Source organism: Neovison vison, chromosome 3 (genome assembly GCF_020171115.1).
Source record: "Neovison vison isolate M4711 chromosome 3, ASM_NN_V1, whole genome shotgun sequence".
Classification (NCBI taxonomy): domain Eukaryota; kingdom Metazoa; phylum Chordata; class Mammalia; order Carnivora; family Mustelidae; genus Neogale; species Neogale vison.
In genome coordinates this window covers 2,643,742-2,662,830 of record NC_058093.1, presented here as the reverse complement: position 1 = coordinate 2,662,830, position 19,089 = coordinate 2,643,742, and the positions used below count along the sequence as shown (strand labels likewise).

At 37.1% G+C, this 19,089-nt stretch overlaps 1 long non-coding RNA gene across 1 annotated transcript in view; it reads left to right on the top strand.

Annotated features, from left to right (window-relative positions):
* The window catches only part of LOC122902109, a 37,155-nt gene that overhangs the window by 6,738 nt on the left and 11,328 nt on the right, over positions 1 to 19,089 (top strand). The window contains exon 2 of the long non-coding RNA XR_006383739.1: positions 17,166 to 17,331. This is a non-coding gene — a long non-coding RNA (uncharacterized LOC122902109). The remainder of the gene's footprint in view (positions 1 to 17,165; positions 17,332 to 19,089) is intronic.

The window sequence follows — 19,089 nt, the reverse complement described above, 5'->3', positions numbered from 1 at the left end:
GCGGCGGCCCTTATGAAGGTCGCTTCTCCGCCAGCCTCAGGCGACCTCAGAACCTCTGCCCACACAATACTGTGGTTCTGTGCCCAGCAACACTGCTGCTGCTCCTCCCAGCTCTTCTCAGAAACACAGGGAAACCTTGAGTTCACTGGCATGAACATGAACCCAAGGATCGGTTAAGTGATTTCGTTTCCGGCATCTCAGAGCAGGGCCTGCTCACCCTCACCCCTGGCATCTCCGTGCCTTGGACTCCAGACCCTAGAGAAAGATGAAGGACATTTCCTCCTATTACCATGTACCTATGGAAGTAATAACTCTTGGGAGCAGATCTTTTTGGCTAGAAACAAGTTCTAGGTCTTCTACTTCGAAGGCAGAAAATGATCAGGGCGTTAAAGTAGCAAGTTTGAGAGCTTTCAAAGTAATATTATCATCCAGATACCCTGGGGCACGTGATCACAGTGAATTCCTGAGATTAACCACATCCTCACAGAGGGGTCCCAACGCCATCCCCAGCTTTAGCCTTGTTCCCATAAAAACAGGGCTCAATGCCCTTTGGAGGGAGTTGGGACATGTTAATTTGATGAGGATGTGCAATCTTAGCCTTTTAGAGTGTTCTACAGTCATTCCATGTGGTGAATGAACTGTGATTCTAAATGATGCTCTGGAAAAGAACCTCTCTTACATTTTCAGTTACAAAGCTGTGCACACATATGCAGAATGAAGGAAGATGGAAGCTCGCATCTACTCACCTGGTGCAGACGAGACATGCCTCTGTCCCACATCCCTTCTCAGCACCAGCACGAGTCTTTCCAGCCTCGCTGGTTCATGTTTACTCCCTTCCCCAACATCCATCCCCTTCTCTTTCTTTCCCTTTTGTCTGAATTACCTGGGAAACTGTGCTGTGTGTAATTTTTCTTGCTTTTTCCTTGGAGACCTCCTACGTCCCTACTTTGTTCTAGTTACTCATTAGCATGTGATTGCCAGATTGAAGCAGTTTCCAGGGGAATGTGGTCTTCTAGTCTTTAACATCAGTCCTCATAGGATGGTCTATATGCATTTTTCAACCTTACAAAATAAGGGCAAAAGCAGAGGAAGCCATTCCTTTTGAATGATTTAGTAACCTCAGTGAAACAGTAATGAAATATTTAGAGATGGAGAAATAAAATTATTGCCTTTCTGTTTATTTTCTTAGAGTTGTTTTCCAGGCTTAAAGCTGGCAAACCATAAGAGACTATTAACAGAGAACTATTAAGAGAGAATAAACTGAAGGTTGCTGGAGGGGAAGTGGGCGGGGGTGGACTAAACGTGTGATGGGTATTAAGGAGGATACTTGTTGTGTTGAGCCCTGGGTGTTGTATGTAAGTGACGAATCATTAAATTCTACTCGTGATGCCAAGTTACACTAGATGTTAATTAAGTAGAATTTAAATAAAAAATGAAATGAAAACAAAAAAGAAAACAAACGAATAAAGCAAGTTTATTCTATTTTTTTTCAATAAGCATTGTTTTGGCATTGTCTGCCAGATTTGGTCAGTCTTTGTTATTTCCTGTGTGTGTGTTTTAATGTTTTTCATTTCAATCCCGCATGTTGTCATACAGTTTTTTATTAGACTGAGGTACACAATACAGTGATTCACCAACTCCGTAAGTTACTCGCTGCTCACGTGGTACGTGTCCTCTTTAATCCCCATAACTTGTTTCCCCCATGACCCCACCCACCTTCCCTCTGGTAACCATCAGTTCGTTCTCTATAAATAAGAGTGTGTTTCTTTGTTTGACTCTTCTTTCTTTCCTGATACCCACCACCACTGTGTTTGTTTTGTTTCCTAAATTCCAGATATAAGTGAAATCATATGGTATTTGTCTTTCTCTGACTGACTGATTTCGCTCAGCATAATACTCTCTAGCTCCATCCATGTTGTTGCAAATGGCAAAATTTCTTTTTTTGTTAAGTTGGCTAAACACCCAGCTTGGAGCCCAACATGGGACTTGAACTCATGACCCGGAGATCAAGATCTGATCTGAGATCAGGAATTAGACACTTAACTGACTGAGATACCCAGGTGCCATGATTTCATTCTTTTTTATGGCTGAGTAATATCCCATTGTATATATATGCCATATCTTCTTATCCATTCGTCAGTTTGGTAGACACATAAGCTGTTTCTATTATTTGGCTATATGCTGCTATAAACGTTGGACGCATGTATCCTTTGAATTAGTATTTTTGTATCTTTGGGTAAATGCCTCAGAGTGTAATTACTGGGTCATAGGGTAGTTCTATTTTTAAGTTTTGAGGAACCTCCCTACCATTTCCAGAGTGTCTACACCAGTTTGCATTCCCATCAAAAGGGCAAAAGAGTTTCCCTTTCTCCACATCCTTGTGAACACCTCTTGTTTCTTATGTTTTTGATTCTAGCCATTCTGACAGGTGTGAGGTGATATCTCATAGTTTTGATTTGTATTTTCCTGATGATGAGCAGTGTTGAGCATCTTTTTATGTGTCTGTTGGCCATCTGGATGTCTTTTTTGGAGAATGTCTACTCATATCTTTCACCCATTTTGTAATTGGATTATTTGTTTTTCAGGTGTTGAGTTTTATACGTTCTTTATGTATTATGGATACTAACCCTTCATCAGATATGTCATTTGTAAGTATCTTCTATTCAGTAGGTTGTCTTTTAGTTTGGTTGATTGTATCCCAAAGCTTTTCATTTTGATGCAGTTCCAATAGTTTGTTTTTTTGCTTCCCTTGCCTCAAGAGACATATCTATAAAGATGTTGCCAAGGCCAATGTCAGAGAAATTACTGCCTGTGCTCTCTTCAAGGAATTTTATGGTTTCAAGTCTCACATGTGGTCTTTTTTTTTTAATCACAACATTCCAAACTTTATTGCATTCTTATTGTAGATCTTGTCAAGTGATTTTAACTTTTAAAATTTTTTTAAAATTTTAAAGTTCTTTTTAGTGTACCAGAATTCATTGTTTATATACCACACCCAGTGTTCCATGCCATACGTGCCCTGCATTATACCCTCCACCAGGCTCAACCAACATGTGGTCTTTAATACATTTTAAGTTTATTTTTGTGTGTGGTGAAACAAAGTGATCTGGTTTCATTCTTTTGCTTCTAGATGTCCAGTTTTCCCAACACCATCTGTTGAACAGACTATCTTTTTCCCTTTGCATATTCTTGACTCCATTTTAGAAGATTAATTGACCATAAAGTTGCGGGCCCCTTTGTGGATTTTCTGTTCTATTCGATTGATTAATGTGTCTGTTTTGTGCCAGTACCACACTGTCTTTATTACCACAACTTTGTAATACAACTTGAAGTCCAGAATTGTGATGCCTCCAGGTTTGCTTTTCTTTTTCAATATTGCTTTGGCTTTTCGGGGTCTTTTGTGGTTCCATACAAATTTTAGGATTGTTTGTTTTAGCACTTGAAAAATGCTAGTGTTTTGATAGAGACTGAATTAAAATTATAGATCACTTGTGTAGGATAGACAATTTAAAAATATTTGTTCTTCTAATTCATGAACATGGAATGTTCTTCCATTTCTTTGTGTCAGCTTCAATTTCTTTCATCAATGTTTTATAGTTTTCAGACTATAGTTCTTTCATCTCCTTGGTTAAGTTTATTCCTAGGTATTTTACTATTTTTTGGTGTAATTGTAAATGATATTGTTTTCTTAATTTCTTTTTCTGCTGCTTCATTATTAGTGTATAGAAATACAATGGATTTCTGTACATTGATTTTATATCCTGTGACTTTAAAGAATTCATGTATCAGTTCTACTAATTTTTTTGGTGTAGTCTTTAGGGTTTTCTATATAGAGTATCATGTCATCTACAAATAGTGAAAGTTTTCCTTCTTCCTTACCAATTTGGATGCCTTTTATACCTTTTTATTGTCTGACTGCTATGGTTATGACTTCCAGTACTATGTTGAATAAAAGTGGTGAGAGTAAGGGATGCCTGGGTGGCTCCATCAGCTGAGTGTCTACCTTCGGCTCAGGTAGTTTTTTTTATCATGAATGGATGATGTCCTTTCAAATTTTTTTCTATATCTATTTAAATGATCATATGATTTTTATCCTTTCTCTTTTTGATGTAAAGTATTTGATTGATTTGTGAGTATTAAACATCCCTTGCATTCCAGGAATAAATCCCACTTTTTTGTGGTGAATAATTTTTTAAGAGATTGTTGGATTCAATTTGCTGGTATTTTGTTGAGAATTTTTGCTTCTATGTTCATTAGAAATATTGGCCTGTAGTTCCCTTTCTTTTGTGGTATCTTTTGTGGTCTGGGTTTGGTATCATAGAATTTGGCTTCATAGAATGGATTTGGAGGTTTTCATTCCTCTTCTATTTTTGGGAAAAGTTTGAGAAGGATAGGTATTAACTCTTCTTTAAATGTTTGGTGGAATTCACTTGTGATGCTATCTGGTCCTGGACCTTTTGTTTGTTTGTAGTTGTTGATTATTGATTCAATTTTATTGCTAGTAATTGATCTGTTGAAGTTTTCTATTTCTTCCTGCTTTAGTTTTGGTTGGTTGTAGTTATATGTTATAGGAATTTATCCATTTTTTCTAGATTGTCTAATTTGTTGGCATATAATTATTCTCTGACAGGCCTTTGTAGTTCTGTAGTGTCAATTGTTATATCTGCTTTTTCATTTCTGATTTTGTTTATCTGAATCCTCTCTCTTTTTCTTTTTTTTTTTTCATGAGTCTGGCTAGAAGTTTATCAATTTTGCTGATTTTTTGCAAAGAACCAGCTTCTGGTTTCATCAATCTGTTCTTTTTTAGAAGATTCTATTTATTTATTTGACACAGAGAGAGAGAGAAAGAGAGAGAGGGAATGGAAGCAGGGAGTGGGAGAGGGAGAAGCGGCTTCCCACTGAGCAGGGAGTCCTCTGCCAGGCTTGATCCCAGGGCCCTGGGATCATGACCTGAGCCAAAGGCAGATGCTTAACAACTGAGCCACCCAGGCACCCCTTCATCACTCTGTTCTATTGTTTTATTAGTTTTTTATATTATTGATTTCTGGTCTAATCTTTATTATTTCTTTCCTTCTGCTGGTTTGGTTTTTGTTTGTTCTTGTTTTCCAGCTCCTTTAGGTGTTAGGTTAGGTTGTTTATTTGAGGGTTTTTTTTCTTTTTGTTTTTTAATGGTTTTTAAATTTTTGTTTGTTTGTTTGTTTTGTTTCTTGAGGTAGGCCTGTATTGCTATAAACTTCCCTCTTAGAACAGCTTTTGCTACATTCCAAGGATTTTTGGATTGATGCATATTCATTTTCATTTGTCTCCATGCATTTTAAAATTTCATCTTTGATTTCTTGGTTGATTCATTTGTAGTGTGATAGCATGGTATTTATTCTCCATGTATGTTTTCCCTTTCCAGATATTTTCTTGTGGTTATTTTGTAGTTTCATAACATCATGATTAGAAAAGATGCCTGGAATGACTTTAATCTCTTTGAATTTGTTGAGACTTGTTTTGTGACCTAATATGTGATCAACTCTGGAGAATATTCCATGTGCACTTGAAAAATGTGTATTCTGCTGGTTTAAAATGGAATTTTCTGTTAATTATATAGATATCTATATATTTGTTAAATCCATCTGGTCCAGTGTGTCATTCAAAGCCACTGTTTGCATGTTGGTTTTCTTTTTGGATAATCTGTCTATTGATGTAAATGGGGTATTAAAGTCCCCTACTATTATTGTATAACTATTGATTAGTTCCTTTATGTTTGTTATTAACAATTTTATGTATTTGCAAGCTCCTGTGTTGGGTGCATAAATATTTGTAATTTTATATCTTCTTGTTGGATTATCCCCTTTATGATTATATAGTGTCATTCGTTGTCTCTTTTTACAGTCTTTGTTTTAAAGTCTACTTTGTCTAATATAAGTACTGCTACCCTGGCTTTCATCTGACATCATTTCCATGATAAATGTTTCTCCATGCCTTCACTTTGAATCTGCAGGTGTCTTTAAGTCTGAAATGAGTCTTTTATAGGCAGCATATAGTGGATCTTTGTTTTTTATCTACTCTATCACCCAATGTCTTTAGGTTGGAACATTTAATTTATTTACATTCAAAATAATTATTGATATATTTTTATAGTAATTTTGTTATATGTTTTGTGGTTGTTTTTGTAGTTTTTCTTTGATCCTTTCTTCTCTTGCTCTCTTTCATGGTTTGCTTGCTTTCCTTAGTAATATACTTGGGTTTCTTTCTCTTTATTTTTTCCATATCTCTTACTGGTCTTTGATATGTGGTTATCATTTGTTCTGTATAGAACATCTTCTATATAGAGCAGTCTAAATTAAGTTGATGATTGCTTAAGTTTGAACTCATTCTTTACTACCCCCCCAACCATGTTTTAAGTGTTTGGTGCCATATTTTACACTCTTTTATTTTGTGAATCCCTGGAATGGTTTTACTGATATACTTATTTTTACTGTTTTGTATTTCTTACTTTTCATACTTTTACTTATGGTCTTTACTTTCTACTAAAGAGTTCCCTTTAACATTTCCTGTAGGGCTAGTTTAGTGGTCATGAACTCTAGCTTTTGTTTATCTGAGAAACTCTTCATCCCTCCTTCTGTTCTGAATGTTAGCCTTGTTGGATAGAATATTCTTGGCTGCAGATTTTTTCCCTTTTTAGCACTTTGAATATATCATGCTACTCCTTTCTGGCCTTCAGAGTTTGTGCTGAAAAATCCACTGACAGCCCTATGGGGTTTTCTTTGTATGTAACTGTCTTCTTTTGTCTTGCTGCCTTCAACTTTTTTTCTTTATCTCTCCCTTTTGCCATTTTAATTACTATGCATCTTGGTGTGGACCTCCTTGGGTTGATTTTGGTGGGGGATTTCTGTGCCTCTCAGATATGGGTATCTGTTTGCTTCCCCAGATTAAGGAAGTTTGAGGAAATAATAGCTGCCCCTTTTTATTCTGTTCTTCTTCTGGGATCCCTGTAATGCAAATGGTATTACACTTGATGGAGTCACTGAGTTCCCTAAGTCTGTTCTCATTTTGCATATTTTTTTCTCCTTGATTTCATTACTCAGGCTTTGAATGGCTCAGTTGGTTCAGCATCTGACTCTTGGTTTCAGCTCAGGTCATGAACTGAAGTCCTGAGATCGGTCATGACTCGGGTCATGAGATCGAGCTCCATATCAGGTTCTATGCTGAGCATAGAGCCTGCTTGAGATTCTCTCTCCCCATCTCCCTCTACCACCCACCCCTGCTTGTGCATCATGCTCTCTCAATAAATAAATAAATTTCCAGGCTTTAAGTCCTGTTGGTTGTGAGAACTCATGAAATTTGGATTTTCTTGATTTGAAATCCAAACATTGTGGGGATTTGTCTTCCCCCTGTAAGCTTCCTGGTGTGATAATCTGTTTCTCATTCTTCTTGGTACCCCTAGCCCCCACCCAACTACAGATAGCCGAGAGCTCCCCACTATGTCTCTGCCCTTCCTACCCTCTTAGATGTGGCCTCTTCTTTACTTTTAGTTGTGGAGTTTGTTTTGTCAGTCCTTCTGTTGTTTTCTGGGTTATTTATACCGGTGTGAGTGTTATCTGACTGCATCCGGGGACAAGGTAAGGTTAGGGTCCTCCTACTCTGCCATCTTCCCAGCCTCTCTCCCTCTTGTGTGTTTTTATAATATTTATTATTTATGTCAAACTACAGTACTATCATCAAGTAGAAGGCCAGATATAATAGTTTTATGTTTGATTAACTACCCATGGTTGTTTTTATGATCGTTTCAACTTCAAGTGTCTTAAGCACAGCAAATTGAAGGATAATTTTTTTAGGACAACATTTCTTTAATTCACATGGATACCAGGGAACCCATAAAAATAAAACAATGATTACTTTACTATTAAATAATTTTCATTAACTTTCTATTATTACTTTAGTTAAAATATCATTCAGTGTTTTAATATAGACTACAAATGACCTCAAACAGTAACATTTTATAAATAAGAGCAAAAATAACATGGCATATGGAATTACTCTGAAGTGCTAGGCATACAAATGACATGTCACTACTAGAAAATTAGCAGATTCTTCAAGACTTCTAAGCAGCCCTGTCACATTATCCAAGTTCATTAGCTTGTATTGGTAAATATGTTTTCTGTCTTAACAAATTAGTTTGTGGAATGTGTAAAAGAAAGTTTTCCCCTCTACTGTCAGAATTCCAAACCAGGTAGCTGTAGTAGAAGGAGCTTTTAGAATATGATATGATAACTGAAACAACTACTCTTCCTTTGGTTCAGGTGTTTATTATGTGGGTGATAACATATATGATTAATGTCAACACCATAATAGTCAAGACTGTTAATGGAAAGACAGTGAACATAATTTCAAAGGAATAGGATGAACCATTCTTGCTGTTACTGTTCTTGGTAATTTCCCTTTTTTTCTATGGGTGCTGTGATCTATTGAACAGGCTTCTTCTAAATAGCACAACTCAATTATATATTGATGGAACCCATAGACTTCAAAAATTTTAATAGAATTTTAGAAGTCATCTAGCTGAACTCTGTCATTTTATAGATGAGAAAAATGAGGCCCAAAGCAATAAATGATGATTTAAATTGCTGTGTTTACAGCAGAATTAGGTCTAGAATTTAAGTTTCTTAGCTTCTGGACCAATGTTCTTTTCACCATATTATGCTACCTCCAGTGCATATCAAAGATGGAAATGGCTGATTTGGGGGAGTTTCTAGTAAAGAAGAGGTGTTTCCTCCTAATTCCTGAATTGTTGTCTTCTGTATATCTTGAAGGAAGACATATGAGTTCTTTTTAAATCTTTTGCTCAAAATACCTGTGCCCCAAGCACTCACCACATATTTAGACTCAGAGTAGAGGCTCCTTCAGTGGAAACAATTGGTATTGAGTTGATCAAATAAGATAGTGGTCTCCAAAAACCTGTGCATGAATAGGTAGCAAATATTGATAAAGTTATCATTCATCCATGACAATTATAAAATTATATATATTTTATATATATATATATATTTATTTATATAAAATTATAAAAATTAAGGACAATATATTAAAATTATCAGATAGCCAACTTTATTCAATTTAAAAAACTTTAAGTTTGTTTTATTCCATTTTTCTTCCCAATTTCTTTTTAAAAATTTTTTTTATTTTTGTTTTTTTATTTTATTAACACATAATGTATTGTTTTTTCCAGAGGTACAGGTCTGTGATTCATCAGTCTTAGAAAATTCACAGTGCTCACCATAGCACAGCACATACCCTCCCCAATGTCCATCACTCAGCCACCCCATCCCTCCCATCCCTCTCCACTCCAGCAGCCCTCAGTTTGTTTCCTGAGATTAAGAGTCTTTCATGGTTTGTCTCCCTCTCTGGTTTCATCTTGTTTCATTGGTTTTTGCATTTTTCTTTATTTTATATTTATGACATCATGTTTTCTATTTTATATGTATATTTTTAATTTATGACATTGATATACAGTGATTTGCCCTCATAACATTACGTTCTAGCGGAGGACACTAGACTAAAACAAACATTTCGTTCATCATAAGTTGTGTAAAGAATAAAGCAGGGTAATAAGACAGGGAATGCCTGTAATAGGGCAGGGGTAAGCTAAATTAGGTCATTAGAGAAGTTCTCTGAAGAAGTGGCATTGAGCAGGGAATGGATGAGAAGACAGAACCAACCAACAGGTAAAGATCTAAAGGAAGAAGATTTCTATCAGAAGAAAGAATATTTACAAAGGTCCTGAGGTAAGAATAGGCTTGATGGTAGCAGAAGTGTAGTGATAAAAGGGGGAGAGGAATAGAAAATGAGATCACAGAAGAGGTCAGGAGCCAGGTCATATGGGTAAGGTGGCAAGCTAATAGGGCAAGAGGAGACAAAAAGAGACAAGTTAAGAGATTGTTGCAATAGTATAAATGAGAGAAAATAAGAGCAGACTAGGGAAGTTGGGGGTGGAAATGGAGGTTATGAAAAGTGGCGAACTTGGAGTATATTTTAACTGTTAACTGACAGTGTCTACTGAAGAATTGAGTGTAGGAAAAAATATGAAAAGTGACAGACCAACTTTAGAGTGGTCCCCATCACCCACGGCCTCGTGGTGTCATGCTGTTGTGTGATTCCCTCCCTTTGAGCATGGGTGGGACCTATGACTAACTTCTAGCCAATAGAATATGGTAAAGGTAATGAAATGTTACATCTTTGATTATATTATATAAGACTCCATCTTACTACCAGGATCTTTCTTTCTCCCTTTTAGTTTTGAAGAAGCAAGCTGTTATGTTATCAGATGGCCCATAGAGAGGGTGCTGTGGCAAAGAATTGTGAGTGAGTCCTAGGAGCTGATAGTGAGAGCTAGCAAGAGGCCAGGGCCCTCAGTCCTACCACCACAGACACTTAATGCTGCTAACAACCTTGTGAGATTGGAAGTGGCTCACCAGCCAAGTTTCAAGATAAGAACAAAATGCTGGTCAACACCTTGATTGTAGCCTTGCAAAGCCTTGGAGAACTGACCTGGGAAAACTATGAGATAATAAATATAATATGAGTTGTTTTAAGTTACTAAATTCATGATAGTTTGTTATATAGCAGTAGAAATGTAACACACATAGGATGTTTAATTCAGTCATTCTAGTCTTAGTGCCACAAAGTGCTAAAACAGTAAGAAAGCCATGATCCTCAAACATGGCCCATTTATTGTGCAGATTGAGGAAACAATGTCACGAAGAGTCAAGTGACTTGTCTGAGGCCACACGGGTCACTAGCAATTAGAACCCCTTTTCCTATTCCCTATCTGTAGCTCTTCCTGCCGCCCTCTGCTGCCTTCTAAGTATTATACAGTCCAGTTTTTAATTTTTCTTTATTTTGTTGTTTGCTTGTTTTTTCTGTTAGTCTATATAAAGCACTTTATTCTAGCTTATTAAGATTTAGAATTTTTCTTAATTTGACCCATGAAGTTGTGAGTTAAAAGCTCTCTCTTGAGTTAGAAAAAAGATGTCTTTGTTTACCTCATCAGGGAGATCTGTCCCATCTGTGATTCATATGAATTCCTAACCTTTAACCTGTGATAACCTGCATCGTGAAAATGAACTGGCTTGGGTTTAGAGAGAACTCTTTAGAGTCCCCCAAATAGAGCTAATTTTAAAGCTTCCTGGGTGGCACAGTCAGTTGTGTCCAGCTCTTGGTCATGATCTCAGGGTTGTGGGACTGAGCCCTGCATTGCGTCCATGCTCAGTAGGGAACTCTGCCCTTCCGACTTGTGTTATTTCTCAAAATAAATAAATAAATCCTTAAAAAACCCAAACAACTAAAACTTCCTGCCTGGTCATTGCAACTGTCCCCTCCCCCGTAAGTACTTTGGATCTCAGGAAACTCTTGTCCCTGTTTCCGAGGCCTCTCCTGAGAAACACAGTCACAGTATGGTCACTGGAGAGACCCTGCGTTGAGGTGATAGAAAATATTTTCAGGAAAGAAAGGAAGAGAAAAAAAGGAAGAAAGAAAAAGAGAGAAAGGGAGAAAGGAAAGAAAGAAAAGAAAGAAAAAGAAAAGGAGGAAGGAATAAGGGAGGGAGGGAGGAATGAAGGAAGAAAGGAAGAAAGAGAAAGAGAAAGAAAACCGCGTAAAACCATACTACCTAAAATTCCAGTACCTGTCGTGCTCATGGTTGAAAACATGGGCCTTGAGCAACCCTAGGAGAACGTCTATCGTTAAATGCAGAGCTGTTGTCAAGCCTGGTGCGTCTTACACTGCTTCTGTGTCCATTGTCAGAGAGACGGGAACTGGAATTTTAGCCAACGTGACTTTGGAAGTTTTCCTTTGTGCAGTTCATGGAGTGCCGGAAGGATTTAGCAAACAATCTCCTCGTATTGGGACACTTTAATACTCTCCTGGCAATCATCCTCCTATTTTGCTGCCCTGTTTTCACATCGTGTTCCTACAAATTGCTATAAATTACTATTTTCATTCTTTTAATACTAGGATGAGAAAATGGAATTCTTTTCTTTTGTGTAGGAGCCAAAGAATGATGTGTGTCGAGGCTGGTGGTGTGAAGCAGGGGTAGAGGGAGAGATGACAGCTCGACACCCGGGGGCAGGGACAACCAAGTGTTTTTCTATAGGTTACAGTAGCTTGGGGTGACTTCCGATGAAATGAATCTTGTAAATCCTTTTGGCCTACGTTATCAAGCTGTAAGCTGGACTGCTGTTCTGCTACTTGGTATGAGCAAGTACTAGCCGTCGCAGTTTATGTGGAAATGTTTCACCTGGCCAAAGTATGTATGAATATTCACAGCAATTCTGAAAATAATCTGAGATTACTAAATTTCTCCTATCCCTTTTGCTTTGAAGATCTCCCCCACCCCTGCTGCCTCACTCCCTGTCATCCTGCAAAAATACGGTCTTTACTTACCAAGGTCTTGACATTAGAAAACTAACTACTCATGCTTTGTTTATTTGTTGTTTGACTAAAATTTAAATAACTCAGGAATGATAACAAATGAAGTTTTGTCAGCTCTTTATACATGAAAGTGAGTCTGTCCCGTCATTTTCTGAAACAGGTTTAGCTGAAGGATGGGAGTCTGGTTAGTAGTGGAGGGAGTTTATGGGGTGTACTTGGAAGGCATATGTTGGGGGATACACTTACAGAGGGTCAAGCAGAAGGAAGAGGAGTTCCAAAGACCAAATTAGACCAACTGGCCAGGGGGCAGGCTACTGTCACCTCAGCCGACCTTCTCTGCCGATCCTTGTAGAAGATGGTAGGCGTCTGAATAAGCTCAGAAACCTAAATAACAATTACGGTGTGCCACTCAAAAGCCACACCTTCTTACACATCATTTAGGAACATAAATATTATTCTATAAAGTTCCATGTATTCAAAGCTTTCAGAAGCACCCTATGGTTTTGGGTGACTCAAGGATGTCCTATGGTACTACATTCTTGTCTGATGAGGGTATGTTAACTGATGATATGCCTGTTCTGCTGTATGTAGACAATGCATGAAAATAGTTACATTCTCTGAATTTTCATATTTCTGAGAAAATTTAATTTTCAGTCTGGGCACTTTATATTGTACTTGATAACATGGTCATGATTGAATTGGTCAGTTCAATTAAACAAATAACTTAGTAAAATATTATTTCAATTTGGGCATTTTTATTCATTGCTTAAAAGCAAATAAGCAAAATTAACCAAAACCAAAACAAAACCTCAAATACTAAGCTTGCCATTTAACTGTCAAAAAAGTTGAGGCATTAAAAGCAGATTTTTGCCAATACATATGTGAATTTTTGTGAATCTGCTGGGAGTTGAAGGAACTTGATTATGGTTAACTTGACTTTAAGAATTAGTTCCTAAAATCTGTATTTATAAAAATTTCCTTCTGTAATGGGGAATAACTTGTGTAGTTATGAGGGTTAGAATGTCATTATATAATTTATACAATACCAAGAATGAACCTTAATGTAACTGTAGACTTTGGATGATAATGATGTATTAATGTAGGTTCATTAGTTGCAACACGTGTCCCACTCTGGTGGGGGATACTGATAGTGGGGAAGGCTGTGCATGTGTGGGGGCAGGGGGCATATGGAAAATCTGCATCTTCTGCTCAGTTTTGCTGTGAACCTAAAACAGCTCTAAAAAAATAAAGTGAAAGAAAGGAAGAAAGGAAGAAAGAAAGAAAGAGAGAAAAGGAGCCCAGACTTAAGAATATGGACTTTTCATTAAAGAGAGAGTAATGATGAAAATGCCAAAAAAAAAAAAAAGAAGAAGAAGAAGGAGAAGTTATAGTGTATGACGGAAAACAGAAAAGTAATTATTCTGATTGACCAGGAAAAGCTTAGAAATGTTTGGCTAAACTCTATAGGTGCCAAAGTTTCATTCAAGAATGAAGTTCTCCTGGGGCTCCTGGGTGGCTCAGTGGGTTAAGCCTCTGCCTTCGGCTCAGGTCATGGTCTCAGGTTCCTGGGATCGAGCCCCACATCAGGCAGCTTCATCCTGGGCTGGTTAGGATCAGAGCTCTCACCTACTGCTTTGTCCTCAAGACTCCACAATTCTATAATTATGACGCCCATATATATATGCAGACGCAAGGAGCTCATTTATATTTATTTTTAGAATATATGTAATAATCAGTTTATAAAGGTTGAAATGAATCATTGGCTACCAATTGTTTCATTTACTAGTAAATAATAATTTATCATGATTAAATGGGATTAAAATGTTTTTGTTTCTATAGTTGAAAAAAAACAGGGAAGAAAGAAAAACAAAACAAAAAAAAACCTGTAATAAATATAAGTTACTTAAAACAGCTTTTGAAAGACAATTTGTGTGAAGTTTGAAATTGCAAAATGTTTCATTACTTATACTTTGGGGGAAATTTTCCCCCAAATAGCAAATTCAATTATTATGGTATCATAGGAATTACTGAATATATATTTATAGTTGATAGCATTAAATATATAAATTAAATATTAGCCTTAAATAAAACTATAAGCAAAATGACTTTGAGGACAGATGACTTAATAAAAACAATATTTTTTACGTTTTTGCAGAGTTTTTGCTTGTAGCATAATTTCTACCTGAAAGGTACTCCACTTCCGTATCCCAGCCTTTCATGACTAACACAAAGTCAAGTCTTCCTCAAGGCCTTTCCTCATCCTTTCTGCTTCATGTAATTCCCATCTTTGGACCTCCATTGGTAGTGTACCCGAAAAATACTTTTATTGATTCTTTGTCAATTACAAAGGCTTTTCGATTTTAAGCAACAGAGACTCTGACAGTGGCTTAAAAAGATAAGGTTTTATTGTTTTCACGTGACACAGAATCTGGAAGGTGGTGATAGATAAATGCCAGCCGCTTAGTGACATCGGGACCAGCGTCGTCGTATTTTCCCGTTCTTTCCCATTTGATTTCAAGACGGCTGCTTTGTCTGATCTTGCTAAGTTTCATCCTTGATGTTTCCCTCCTTTGGCAAACTAGGGAAAAAGAAGCAATCATAAGAGGGATGAAACATCCATATCTTTTTTTTTTCTTCCCTGGATGAATGTATGTGTAACAAAATTAAAATATTTTAATTTAACAAAGTGCATTTAATCAATAATGAGCAACATAAGAAGATATGTATTTCATTTGTAAATAAAAATTGCAAATGGCCAGTATTTTGGAATAATGCATACTTTGGGGGGAATGTATTAATTCTAATATAAGGAGGGAGTAAAGAGAGAAAGACATGGGTTATTTTTCACATTCAATTTTCTATTTTTTATAACTATTATGGATTGAAGATCTACATTGAGCTTTTTCAAATTTCCAGCAAAAGTTCCTCCCAACTTTTCCTTTTCTAACCAAAGTCTTCATGTTGTACGCTTTAAATATAAGTCTTAGGTTTCAAAATAATCATTGTTTTATATTAAATACAGACCCTGGGAACAATACTAATATACTTCTCTGTTAAGGGCCTTGTTAGACACAACCATTTTTTAAAACTAATATTGGCTTCTGCCTTCTTGGTGTTTTTCTTGGCATTTTTTTCTCTTTTTGGCAGGGAAGATAGGTAGGTTTACACCATTTGTGGGACTGGACCTCAATGTACTATAGTAACAAATGGACTCAGAAGGAGAACTAAAATGCTTGAGGCACCAGGAGCCAAGCCTGGCCTGGATTTAAGCACAGAAATGGACGGGGTCCTTGAGGTGGCTTGTTGGTAGCCATTCTGCCTTCTCAGGTTCTAGACTAAACTTACTGAGTATCAGTGATCCCCGAGGATTCAGGTTCCTTCACGGAATGTGGACATTTCCTGGTGATTCTGGGCTACTTAAATCCCAGAGTAGACTTGTGTCTCCAGAGCCGGTGACATAACACACAGAGATTGTGAGTGTCTGGATAAGGCAGAAGATTCCTTCAGATTTATCTGAGTCTGGTTACAGCAAACAGAATTAAAGTCATATTGATCTTGAACTTAATAGTGAGTCTAAGGGCCTACCACATTATTCCTTTTGACCCAGTAGTCCTGTTAGTGTAAATATCTTATTAATTCTGAAAACATTAAAAGACCAAAGAAAGGCTTTAAAAACTATTACAGTAATAATACAGAATTATAATAATACAGAAGCCATCTGAGACTGGATGAAAATAATCATTATGAATGAAAGCTATAGATATGTTTTTAGTCCTTAACATGTGTTAAGGTTTTAGAAAAGCATTAGGAGTAATTTGCTGTAATTGGAAGTACTTTCAAGTATTTGGATGAAAGGCACTTTGGGAAATATAAAGGATGAGCTCTCTAATCCATAATAATAATAATAATTATTTGGCACTTTTATATGAGGAGTTCAATGCACATCAAATACATTAAATATCCCAAGAGGCAGCCTCTTTCCTAGATGACCAAACAAACAGGAACTGACTCACAAAAGTTCACAGGACAAGTTACCAACATAATTTGAATTTTAATCTGTGACTTGTTCCCAGTACAGGTAGCTACCTATGGTTATAAGCCTATGAGGTTCACACTTAGTAATTAACATTTATCCAGTAGTGACTAGGTACCAAGCACTGTAATATGTGCCAGGTCTGAAGGTGAATGATACCTAGTTCTGCCTACAGGAAGCTCCCGGCCATTCTATGTTCACCTAATCAGGCTGCAGCTGCCCGCGTGGCTTTTCTGGAAGGCCTCCTGGGCTTTCCCCTGCCTCCAGCCTGGGAATCTCTCATAAAATAAGTATGAGAAATACGTGTTAGAAGTAGACAGTTGCCTAGGCTCTTTGTGTATCATACACTAAAAATACAAAGGTACATGGATATGTGGGGTGAGGCCATGACTTTTTTGATGTAAATGTATAGAAATATCCTTTTGGGAAGTTTTCAAATATTAAATTATTAACCAATCAAATATATTATCACTGTTCTTTTTAAGTTATTTTCTTCTTTTCATTGAAACAGTGAATGCTGCTCTGCTCTCCAGCCAGTTGCTTCTCAGCCGGGTGGTTCTTGCCACTCGGTGGGCTCCCTGGGCTGTCTTCCTCTCATAAATGTATTTCATGTTTGTTTCTGACTTCGAAGACGGAGGGTTCTTAGAAAATTCTTTTCCCCTTTTCTGTGGGCTAGATAATCCAGTGATCATCTGTTAACTTCCTTGTCTTACAGACAGAGACTCCTGAATGTTAGATAAGAGGAACTTACAACTGGATACTTTTCAACTATTCCCTCAGGTCCTAATTCATTGCTGGAGATGCATGAGGACTTCTGTTCCCATCAACACTGGGCATAAACTTCTTGAAAGAATGAAACGGCTACCAATGACAATCCCAAGGTATTGATTCTTATTATTCATAAACTTTTCATATTACATGTTGATTCTATAGTATATTCATAGCCCAATTCAACGGTTTTTAAAAAGATACTTGGAACACAGTGGTGGTTGCCAGAGGTGGGGGGTGGGCGGTGGGCAAAGTGGGGAAAGGAAATCAAAAGATACAAACTTTCAGTTACAAAATTAGTAAGTCATGGGATGTAATGCACAGCATGGTGACTGTAGTTAATAATACCGTATTGCGTATTTGAAAGCCACTAAGAAAATAGAGGGGCACCCGGGTGGCTCAGTCAGTTAGGTGTCTGCCTTTGGCTCAGGTCATGATCCCAGGATCCTGGACTTGAACCCCGCATGGAAGTCTGCTTCTCCCTCTCCCTCTCCACCCACCACTCACATGCACACACTCTCTCTCTCTCTCTTTCAAGTAAATAAATAAAATCATTTTTTTAAAGTTCTCATCACAAAAATGATAAATTTTGCAACTATGTATGGTGACAGATGTTAATTCGACTTACTGTGGCAATCATTTCACAATATATGCAACTATCAAATCATTATGTTGTACACCTGAAAGTAATATAATAGATATAAATTATATCTCAAGAAAAAATTAAATTTGGAGTGAAGTCATGTCACGTCCAAAAGACCTCATAGGTATTCGGGGGTAATTTTTTTTTTTTTTCACCACTGTTCCGTTTTAGCAGAGATAATGATTATATGGCTACACGTGTCTCCAGAATGAGTTTTGCACATATATTTTAATGTGGGTGTTTTGTGCTAGAACTTTGCAGTAGTTCTGACAAAAGAATGAAGCTCAGACTCTAAGATACAGAAGCTTTCTATTTCCTGTGTCCTAGGTCTTCTTACCTCCTCCTTGCTTTCTACCTCATGCTGGGGATTGACCAGCATCTTCACTTGGTTTAAAGACTCGACAGCTTGAGCAGAGATGGTTCCCTCCATTCCCACCCAGATGACTTGCTGTTGGTTTTTCTCTTCCACAGTTGTTAGCAGGGTTCATTAAAATTTTTACTCTACATAGAGGTACTAAAATCTTTTCCCCTCAGTTTTTGTTAGGCTGTAAGTGGGCTATTGAGGAAGAAGGTAAGCAGTAAGATAGTATCATAAGATACTATACTGCTACCAGTAATAGGAGCAGTTAATGTTTATTCATGTTCCTCAACTAGTCAGAGATTTATGTTGTATTTGAGAATTCTTCATATTCAACAGAGAATTTTGCAGCTACATTTCTTTCCCTCCATATTAAATTTCTTCCAATGAAATTAGCCAATCAACAAATGGCGCACTTAATCCATTTAGAATGCAAACCCACTGGCCTTTTCTCCCGTTTTCACTAAGCAAACTAAATTCTTCCTCTTTACTTCTCCTCCTCAAAGTGCATATCTCATGAGTTCAGAAAGGAGAAAAATCTCCATTGTTTATTTTGTGGGTTCTCAACATCACTCATTTTGAAGATAAGGGCCAGCCAGCCGCTCCCGGAATCTAAGCTCTGACAATATGGTGCTGCTCAGGGGAGTGACCTCTTGCGACTTCGGGTTGTGCGCTTGTTTATAAAGTGTTCTTGCGGGTGCAGGAGCCTGGAGTATGGCCTGCAACAGCTCTTCATCCTGTCTTCAATTCTCTAAGCCTTTTCTTTATGTAGGTAATATTCAGACATTGTTCCCTTTAAGAGGACAAGACACTTTCATAGTGTCAAATAGCTTTATGTCACACAATATATTATTAAATAATGAAGGCTGA